The sequence below is a fragment of the Culex pipiens genome, chromosome 2 (assembly GCF_016801865.2).
Source record: "Culex pipiens pallens isolate TS chromosome 2, TS_CPP_V2, whole genome shotgun sequence".
NCBI classification, from domain to species: Eukaryota; Metazoa; Arthropoda; class Insecta; order Diptera; family Culicidae; genus Culex; species Culex pipiens.
In genome coordinates, this window is record NC_068938.1 from 6,302,584 (window position 1) to 6,313,057 (window position 10,474).

The 10,474-nt window shown below is 34.5% G+C and overlaps 3 non-coding genes across 3 annotated transcripts; 2 read left to right on the top strand and 1 right to left on the bottom strand.

Annotated features, from left to right (window-relative positions):
- Positions 1-384: 384 nt before the first annotated feature.
- On the bottom strand, positions 385-456 carry Trnap-ugg (transfer RNA proline (anticodon UGG)). The gene has a single exon. It is a non-coding gene; the product is annotated as a tRNA-Pro (tRNA).
- A 166-nt stretch (positions 457-622) lies between these two features.
- On the top strand, positions 623-694 carry Trnap-cgg (transfer RNA proline (anticodon CGG)). Its single transcript has one exon. It is a non-coding gene; the product is annotated as a tRNA-Pro (tRNA).
- Positions 695-2,808: 2,114 nt separating this feature from the next.
- Positions 2,809-2,880, top strand: Trnap-cgg (transfer RNA proline (anticodon CGG)). The gene has a single exon. It is a non-coding gene; the product is annotated as a tRNA-Pro (tRNA).
- Positions 2,881-10,474: the final 7,594 nt, after the last annotated feature.

A 10,474-nucleotide genomic window follows, 5' to 3' on the forward strand; every position in this document is an offset into this window, starting at 1 on the left:
GAACCAACTAAATGCTGTTTCGAGTTGCGCCAGCGTAAAATTTCTCTCCTTATTTTTAAGACAAACTATGAAATTGAAGCACAAATTTCCCTACTTTGCTCAATTTTCCAATGGGGAACTTACTCGTTTCCACCCCCAAAACCCTCCAAACTTCATCAGGAAAGGAAAAACGATGCGGAAACAACTTTTCACAAGCCTTATACTTTAAATAAGTTTCGACTCCATCTCTCTCTGTTCGCGTCGACAAGTTCTCAGAAGCAGCTCAGAAAACAGCTCTTTGAACTACTTTCCTGGCTGCCTTTCCTTGTTGCAACGACGACGATGACGCCGGTTCCTTAAAGTTACACAGGAGGGCAGGAGTTGTCAAGCAAAAAATAATAATTCGGGCTCAACCGGGATTTGAACCCGGGACCTCTCGCACCCAAAGCGAGAATCATACCCCTAGACCATTGAGCCGCTGACGAGTTAAAAGTACAATAAAACGATTTTTGTTCGTTTGTCTTTCACTTGTCTTCAACGTTGACTGCTTGGTTGACTGGTCGCATTCAAGTCGTAAAAGTGCGTATTGAAGCAAGGGAGGAGAGAGAAATTTTGAGCCAATTGTTAAGCTGATTTGCTCACTGGCTCAATGGTCTAGGGGTATGATTTTCGCTTCGGGTGCGAGAGGTCCCGGGTTCAAATCCCGGTTGAGCCCTTTTTTGTTGTAATTGATCATTGATCAGTGATGTTTTTTCAATATCATTGATTTCACGTAGAAACTGAGCGTTTGTAGAATAAATCAATATTTCAAAAACTAAACTTAAATTATTTATTAATTAACCTAAGCCAGTTTTCTTTACAATTTCATTACTTTTGTGATACTTTTCGCTTTTTCTGCTGCTGCTTGCTTTTTAGTCATTGTCAAATGACAAAACGGCCTACTTTTCATCACCAAAAATAACAATAGTGGTATGTACTTTTAGCAACTCCATTGTGAGTCTAATTACTTTTCCTGTCATTCTCGAATGACTAAACGGCCTACTTTTCTTCACTATATGACATATGAATTATGAATTCTACTTTTCTGCACTCATAGGTGTGCTTTAAAATTAAGTTTCCAGCAATTTTTTTTTTGAAAAGTAATACTTTTGAATATTAATAAAAAACGAATATAATTTGAACGGTTAATAGATTAAAATTCCATTCAAAGGGTGTTTCCGGAATTGCAAAAAAAAAATTATGCAACTCTTCGCAAATTAGATTTTTATTTTCAGCAAATGTCGTATTTGTAATCTAAAGTCTGTCAAATTAATTTTGATATAATTGTTGAACATTAATACGCTTGGGAACAGCAGATCTTTCAAATGTTGGGAGTGCCTTGGATTTGGTGGATTGACTTAAAACATGTGGTTTTGGGAATGATTTAAAAATTAGACCAATAAATTAAACATTTTTGATTACCACTTTGGTCGAGTTTCGAAGAACAACTCCTCTGTTAGAAGGTAAAATTATGTTTAACGTTATTTGCTGCAGTATGTAATGATGAAAATAAAAAATAGAAACATTTGTAAAACATTATAAAGTTGTTGAAAAAAATGCAAGAACCAAAAGAATTACAGAGGGTTGTAAATAAGTCAAAATCATTTAAGGATGCACATCAGCCGAGGAAGTTGTTGTCTCCTTATTCCAAAAAAAGTCAAACTAACAAACCCAGTCCTGCAACAAATCAGATTGTGAAAATAGTCAAACATTGCTGTAAATTATTTTGTTGAAAGTTTTTTTAGTTAGTTAGTGCAGTTAGTGGTCTTTATTAACGAGCCTTTCAGCCAGAAACGCTGGTTCGGCTCGGGCAAGACAGTTTTTTTTGGAGATGAATCACAAATTGTAGCGATAGTTCTCAAAAGTTAGAATATGCTTTAAAATGTGTTAATTTAAATTAAAATTAATTCAGATTTCTCAAAAACGTGTTGATTTAAAGATGTTACATCTCAAATTTACTTCACAGTAACATTAAATATTACATCTGGACAGAATTGGTGTGTTAAAAATTGTGTAATATTGCTTCAGAAAGTGAATTAATTTCCGTCTTCTTATTCGTTAATTCGTTTATTCCCCATAAATTGAGGTAAAGTTGCATCGAAAAATAAGGTATATATTATCATATTAATTTTTTCCTTCCATCCTTAACTCATTTTTTTAACTATGTTTCTTTATTTATAAAATCCTACGTGGAAAACGGGACGACAGTTTTGACGAACTTTGAACTTTTGGTGAAAATGAGTAAAATATTTGGTTCTTCATAACTTTATTTTTATTGTATGTTAATACATCAATGAAGCAAACATTTAAACAAAATTTAAAAAAAAAATATTTAGGGCTTCGAAGATTTAGCTTTTGAAACATCTAAATCATTGAAGCATTTAAAACAACTAAGTAGAAAGTATAAAAATAAAGAAGCTTAATGTATATGATGTACACTATAATCAAGCATGGTATTATTCCATCGAATAATTAGGTTTATATTGCATCGAAAAAATGTTTAAATTAAAATAATGTTTAAGAAATTGTTTACAACAATTTTCGTTAAGTTACATCGTTTCGAATCAAATTAACTTCTATCTAAAATGAATCTAATTTTTACTGAATATGGAATAGAAAAATATATAAAAAAGATGGGCTTAACCGGGATTTGATCCCCAAGCCCATTGAGCCGCTGACAGAATTTAAAAAAAAACGCCTGTGAAAAAAACTGCCTTGATTTTTGTTGTTTAAGTAAAAAAACATCATAGGATGGATTCAAAAATTGAATCATTAAAATAAACAATAAATGACTCAATGGTCTAGGGGTATGATTTTCGCTTCGGGTGCGAGAGGTCCCGGGTTCAAATCCCGGTTGAGTCCATATTTTGTTGTTCATTATTAGCTATGCATGCTTCACAATCAACGTCAAAATGTTGTTATTTCATATTACTAAAATCTAAGGAAAATGTTTCATGATTTATTTTAAACTAATTGCCCGAGTATTCATAAGAGCTGTTCTGGGACCATCCATAAACCACGTGGGCACTTAAATATACATCTTTGAGCTATAGTGCATGATGGTTCAAAATCTGGTTTAGGAGATACGATATAGCTACCTTTAAAAATAATTTTCCGATTTTTTTAGGTTTTTTGAGTTTAAAAAATAATTTAATCTAATCTAATCTAATCGAACACAAGCGCAGCCAGTCCGAAGAAAGCATCCTGGAAGAACTTGTGGTTAGATTACGCCCCAAGTTCTTTCTTGTCAATATTAATAATTGCAGTACATCCGAGTTACCCCGAAAATGTATTGCAAAAATTAAAGCGGCCAGGCCTACTGCGTTGCATTAACCGCAGAGACAGATTCTGTGAACGGACCACATTTCACATAATCAAAAGGGGAGGAAGGATGCGTGGACATACCGTACCAAACGCTCCGAATAAGTTGGGTGTGGTGTGTTAGTGTAAATTGGCAATTATTTATATTTTTAGGGGGGAAGTGGAAATGGGAAAATTGGGGTTGGGGAAATTGGGATTGGGGAATGGGAAAGTGAGAAAGGGGTAGGAGGGTTATTAAATTTTAATATTATATTATAATAAAGGGGAATATAGTCAAATAGCAAATAATGATGGAAAGCTCTCATCAAGGAACAGCAAATCTTCAAAAGACACAGCCAGGTGGGTGGGGTCCCGATCTTCAGATCCCAAATTCTTGATAAAAAAACAGGCCGATCAGATGAAGTGGAAGTGTTCCTTAGCTCCGAATATCTCCACTCCAAACAAATATATCCGGATGCTTCGCTGGTGTTTAATCTGTAGAAGAATCTTTTCAACAAGATAATGTGAACTTTTTGCATAGGTACAACAGAAAGTACTGTGTCACCAATGAAAAATACAAATATCACCGAATTTCACATCATAATTTCACATCCAGACTCTTTTACAGTCTCTTCAAACAGCATCCTCCATAAATGAATTTGATGTTCATTTATCCGCCTTGGCATCCATGATCAGTTCCGCTCTGGGAACGGCTGCAGTTAGGGGGGCCCGGACCGCAGACCTCATCTGGCCAAAACTGCCATTTCATCCGACGACGACACTTGAGGAATTGAAGAGAGCTGGTCCAGATAATCGCGAAAGCTCCGCTTCCAAAACTTCCACTGGTCATCATCAGAAATTTTGCGTTGATCTTCATAATGTTAAAATACTTTTTTTTTTTTTTGAGTTTAAAAAATAATACTTGAAAAGGAAGCAACTTTGACAAAAATATTTCCAATATTTTTTTCTTGGGAACTTTAAAAATCGGACTATTAGGTTCTGAGATACTGTTGAGATACAGTCTCATAAAAAAATTCGAATCGATGGAAATGAATTTCTCTAAGTGTCATCTGATAAGCCTGTAATTTTCAACTGAGGATATCTTGGAAATTATTGGTCCGAATTTTAAAGTTAAAAATATAAGCTTTCGAAAAAAATCTGATTTTATGATTTCAAAATTGTATACTCTGTTCCAATTTTTTTAAATAAGGAAAATATATTATCTATTTTTAAAATTTTGATTTTTTTTAGGAAAAGGAAACTTTACAAAAGTTTTAATTTTAAACATTGAACCAATAGAACCAATACACTTAAAAGTTAGCTATAAGTTGAAAACAGTACGATTAAAAAAAATAATAATTCAAGTACTTTTCGATTGCAAATTAAAGATTGCATTAAAATGTTTTTTTTTATATTTTTTATTGGATTTTCGATACTTTTCAAAAAACCCGATTTTCATTCAAAAAATCGTATCTCCTAAACCAGGTTTTGAACCATGAGAAACTATGGCTCAAAAGATATATTTTTTAGTTCCCTAAATCATATCGAAAAATTTCGAAAATAAAAAAAAAACTTTTTTACAATTTCAACTTTCAATTATAAGGCCGATGCAAATATTTATATAAACTAAAATTTTAGCGAAAAAACACTTTTTGCGATAATAAACATCGAACGTTTTCAAAAATTCTAAAGATTTTTAAACCAACCAAAACATGCTAAAAATGATTCTAAACGCAAGGGAAAGTATTCTAAATTGATTTCATCTGATTGCACTTAAATTTCTATTGAAATTTAAAAGTGGTTTGAAAAAATATGTTTTTTTGCAATTTCGTCGTGAAACTACTTACTTTTCCTGTCATTCTTAAACGATGAAATAGCCTACTTTTCTGTACCAAAAATAACAGAATCGAATAGCATCACTTTTCAAAATAAATGCTGAAAAGTTCCACTTTTCAGCATTGAAATGAGTGCTGAAAAGTTGAACTTTACAGCACTTGTTTCGAAAAGTAATACTTTTCAACTTTTTTTTGATTTAAACGATTTATTAACAAAATACATGAGCCGGGACCGTGGTGTAGGGGTAAGCGTGGTTGCCTCTCACCCAGTCGGCCTGGGTTCGATCCCAGACGGTCCCGGTGGCATTTTTCGAGACGAGATTTGTCTGATCACGCCTTCCGTCGGACGGGAAGTAAATGTTGGCCCCGGGCTAACCTAAAAAGGTTAGGTCGTTAACTCAGTCCAGGTGTAGGAGTCGTCTCCCTGGGTCCTGTCTTGGTGGAGTCACTGGTAGGCAATTGGACTCACAATCCAAAGGTCGTCAGTTCAAATCCCGGGGTGGATGGAAGCTAAGGTGTAAAAAGAGGTTTGCAATTGCCTCAACAATCAAGCTTTTGGACACTTAGTTTCGAGTAGGAATCTCGTAATCGAGAACGCCAAGGCAATGCTGTAGAGCGAATAATTTGATTTTTTTTTGATTTGACAAAATACATAAAAATTCGACTTAAAATTTCACTCAATGGGTGTTTTAGGAAATTGCAAAAAATGTTGTATTGAACTCGTTGCAAAACTAGATTTTTTCAGAACTCGTCGTATTTATCCAACTCGGTGAACCTCGTTGGATAAATGTACGACACGTGCTGAAAAAATCCTCTTTTTGCAACTTGTTGCATAAACTACTACTTTGCCCCTGATTTTTCGGGCCAACTTTGTCAAACTTTACCAAAGACATCATGTCGATCAGAAAATCCCTATTCAAAGGCGAAATAAACTTTGAAAAATATTTGCAACGGATTAAGGTACAAAAAAGGTAATATTGAAACATAAAACGTGTTTACATTTTGTGACATCCAGATTGGCGAACCCCTGCCCGAATTGCATCTCGACGCTTGCAAAACTGCGTCTGGGTGGAAAATTTCGTCCTTGAAGAAGGAAACACGACGCTTGATGCTCCCCCATCACCCACATTTTCCCTCTTTTTTTCCCCACCCAACTCTGGATGAATGAATGAGTGAGTGACTGTGAATGCAGTTCCCGAAGCAGCAGCCAGCCTGCCTGCCTGCCTTGGAAAACTTTGTCCAATTGCTGAACACGATGCTGAAAATTGGAAACAATCCTGTTACTCTCGGTACGACTGGTTGATTGTATTTTTCGGGAAAGGGCACCTTTGGCCCTGGGTTTTTCCCACCAGCCATAACCTAGAATTGCAGCTTTTCATTTTGAAACTGTGAAAAAGTAGCCTTCAGGAGTGGACATTCTTATTTGCTATAGAGAACGCTGTTTGAACCTTTGTACAGTCGGTCGAATAAAAAAAATGAAATTAAGTTAAGTAGAGAGTTAAAATCCAAAGTTAATACTTAAAAAGTATAAAAATACAAGCAAATTTCAAATATTTTATGTAACTGAGTGTGACGAAGGAGCAGCAGTGAGGTCAATCCCCAGAAAACATTCGCCACACACACACACACTCACTCACGCCGAAGCACCAGTAAATCCTCATTAGTCGGTATGGTGATGCAGGAGAGGCCAATGTGAGTGTTGTGCTGTTGCATGTGGACCTGGCCATGTTTTGTGGCGTCGTCCGGCCCAACCTCGGTAATGGGATAGCACGTGACGCACTTGGCTTGTTGTGGTGGGCAAAAAGGTGCGCGCCACCTCGGAAAATCCACCGCAGAAAAAAAGGTGGGGAGGGGAAAATCTTGGAAAATGCTACAACTCCACACAGCAACGCCGTTTGAACATTGTGGCAAATTCTAATCTTTCGCCAACCAGCACCAGCCAGGAGCACTAGAACTAAGCCCACCACTCTCAGCACACCCACCAGGAATCAGGAAGTAAGTTGCAGAAAATGGCACACTCATTGAAGTTTTGTGGCGGGGAAAAGGGGGAGAAATGTGGTCTCCTCCAGCTTGGTAGTCGCTTACGTCGCTTTTTCCCCGGGAAGGTAACTTTCATGTACAGGCAAAAGTCGAGAAGCTAGTTTTTTTCCCCGCTGACTCTGCGAGGCTCATTTTCACCGTGGAAACGGAAAATTAATTAAATTAAATCAAGTAATAATAAGTGGTTTGCGTTGCGTTTCGTTTTTATTCATGAGTGGGGGGTTTTACCACGATGCATTCTGAAGTGAAGTGGAAAATGTGGTGAAGTATGTTTTTTTTTGTTGGTTCATGTTGGCATTGAATTTTGTTTGATTTACAGTTTTCTTCAAAAAGTTTATTAAATTTGATTTTTAGTTTTAATGTTTATTTTCAATTCCAAATAATTCAAAAAATGATTGCATTTGTACATCAGTCAAAAGATTTCGTATACTATTCACGCTGTTAAAATCATCTTGGTCATATTTCATCTGAACAGAAATTCTCCACAAAAACAGTATAAAAAAACAAAAGTGTTCCGATCAATCCCAAAATCAGACTGCCCGAGCATGGGTAAATAACAAGGGAAATGCGTAATAATACCTTTCTCTGGTATCAATACCAAATTTTGGTATTCCTGGACCCTTAAAAATTTGGCTTAAGGATTATGCAAGAGCAAAATGTGGTATCATACCAATTTAAGGTATTGTTTTGATATTGCAAAATTGCCGAATTTGTCAATGGTCGAACACCACATTTTGGTATTATTTTGGTATTAAAGTGTTTTATCAAATTCCTCTGAAACTATGGGAAAATTTTGACCAATTTTGACAAAATAATTAATTTTGCGCTAAAACGAGGTCTCAAAGCGAATGCTTTCATTGAAAACCGGAAATTTCAAACTTGATTTTAAACATTTTTGATATACCCCTTACAGAAATGACTTGAAATTGTGGAAAATGTTCTAAGTCAGGATGGCACATTTTGGTATTATTTTGGTATTAAGGTGTTATATCAATTTCCTCTGAAACTATGGGAAAATTTTGACCAATTTTGACAAAATAATTAATTTTGCTCTAAAATGATGTCTCAAAGCGAATGCTTTCATTGAAAACCGGAAATTTCAAACTTGATTTTAAACATTTTTGATATACCCCCTACAGAAATGACTTGAAATTGTGGAAAATTTTCTAAGTCAGGATGCCACATTTTGGTATTATTTTGGTATTGAAAGGTTCCATCAATTTTCTCTGAAACTATGGATTTTTTTTTAAATTTTTGGCGAGATAATTAATTTTGCGCTAAAATGACTTGAAACCCAAAAATGTTATAGCTGATTTAAATTTTTTTTTTTGTGATATACCCACTAATATTTTTTTCAAAAACGTTGAAATTTCTCTAAGTTGGGATAACCAAATACTTTGAAAAACGAGTCAATCAACAGATTATTGAATTTTGGTGAATTTCAATCCAGTTTCATTTTAATAATACTTATTTTTCAATCTTGTTATTTTTCAGAAGCTTCAAGAACTTCAAGTACAGCCGTTCATCAATGACAAATGCATTCGGTGTGGTGAAGAATATCACTAAAAACAACATGGAATCATCAGGTGAGTAGATTTGGGTGTTGCATAAGGATCATTTACGTTTTTTTCACTGACTGCAACTGCTGCACTAAAAATGGTATGAAAATAGCAAATTTTGGTATTACTTGTGCAAATACCAGCGACCAAAATGTGATCTTGGTTGCCCAGTAATAGATGGTAAAATACCATGAAATCATACCAAAATCATGTTTGTGGAAGACCACAGGAATACCAAAATATGATTTTCCAAGGGCGCGGGAATACCTAAAATTAAAACCATGACAATACCAAGTTTTGGTATTCAAGCAATGTTCAAAAATCCAGAAGACCTCAACTTGGTATTGAAATGATTTTATTTTGTGGTATTATTTTACCTTTGGAATAACATGGTTTGGTATTGTTGTGCCCTTCCACATACAAGCTTTTGGTATGATTTCATGGTATTTTACCATCTATTACTGGGCAACCAAGGGCACATTTTGGTCGCTGTTATTTGCCCAAGTAATACCAAAATTTGGTATTCCCGTGTTATTTACCCCTGCTCGGGTGGGGGCTCCCTGGCAGAAATATTTTGACACACATTTTGCCATTTTAAGGTGAACAAAAAAAAATCGATTTTCGCCGATTTTCGTAAAAAACATTTTTCTATAATTCAATAACTCCGCGTCATTTCATTAGATTTTGGCTCTCCGAACAACATTTGAAAGATAAATTGTGCCCCCCGTCCCCCAGAATTTTTTTGAAGTAAAATTAAAATTGAAAGATATAATAAAAAAATATATTGAAAACTCAATTGGAACATTGTTTATCATTGATATGTACAATTATTGCAAACTAACCGGTTATTTTATAATAATGTTTTCAAAGTCGATGACTTTCTTTTTGTACAAAATTATTTACAATTGTTTTGCTTTCGATGCAAATGATTTCAAAATCGACAACATCTTAAATGATTTTGAAGGAAATATCGTCAATATAGATTTTACGGATTTGCTTACAAGATTGTACTTTTTCGAAGTTAGAGAAAAAAAAGTGTTTGGTTGGTATTTTTTTTAAATGGTCAATTTTTGACTGGTTTACATTTACAAAAATGCTGATAAATTTCATCAAAACCCTTATTTTGGGCAATTTTGGAAAGGAAATTTACATTTTTGTTAAAAAAAATGTTATTAAACTTAAAAAGGACGTTCCATACTAATTTTTACCAAAAAATACAATTGTTTCAAAAATAGGCATTTTTTGAAGACCAGCGCATCGCTTTACTAAGAAACCAGCAAATCCAAACGAAAACTGAGACAATTCCAAATAACAACTTAAAAAATCGGTTTATTTTATTTGAGGTTTTTGTACCCCACCCTTCAAAATTTCCCTGAAAAATCAGGAAGCAAATTATTATTAAAAAAAAAGAAAATTTCTAAAAAATAAAACTCAAACAGCCGCTTTGATGCTTTGTGCAAATTTTAATTGAGAGAACACAGAAACGGATAAGGACGTACCACTTTTGGAAGATTTTTTTTAATTTGAAATTTTTGCATTTTTTTGGAAGTAGCATACCTGCGATCTATTTTAAGATACTTTCTGTATTTTTGTATCCTTCCTCCCTCGTTTTTGGTCCGGGCCAAGGAACAAAACTATAAATAAGAGTTTTGCAATGCCGTTGCCCAAACACTACCTTTTCATACCATTCATTAACAACAAAATCGCCAGCATTTAAAAAAT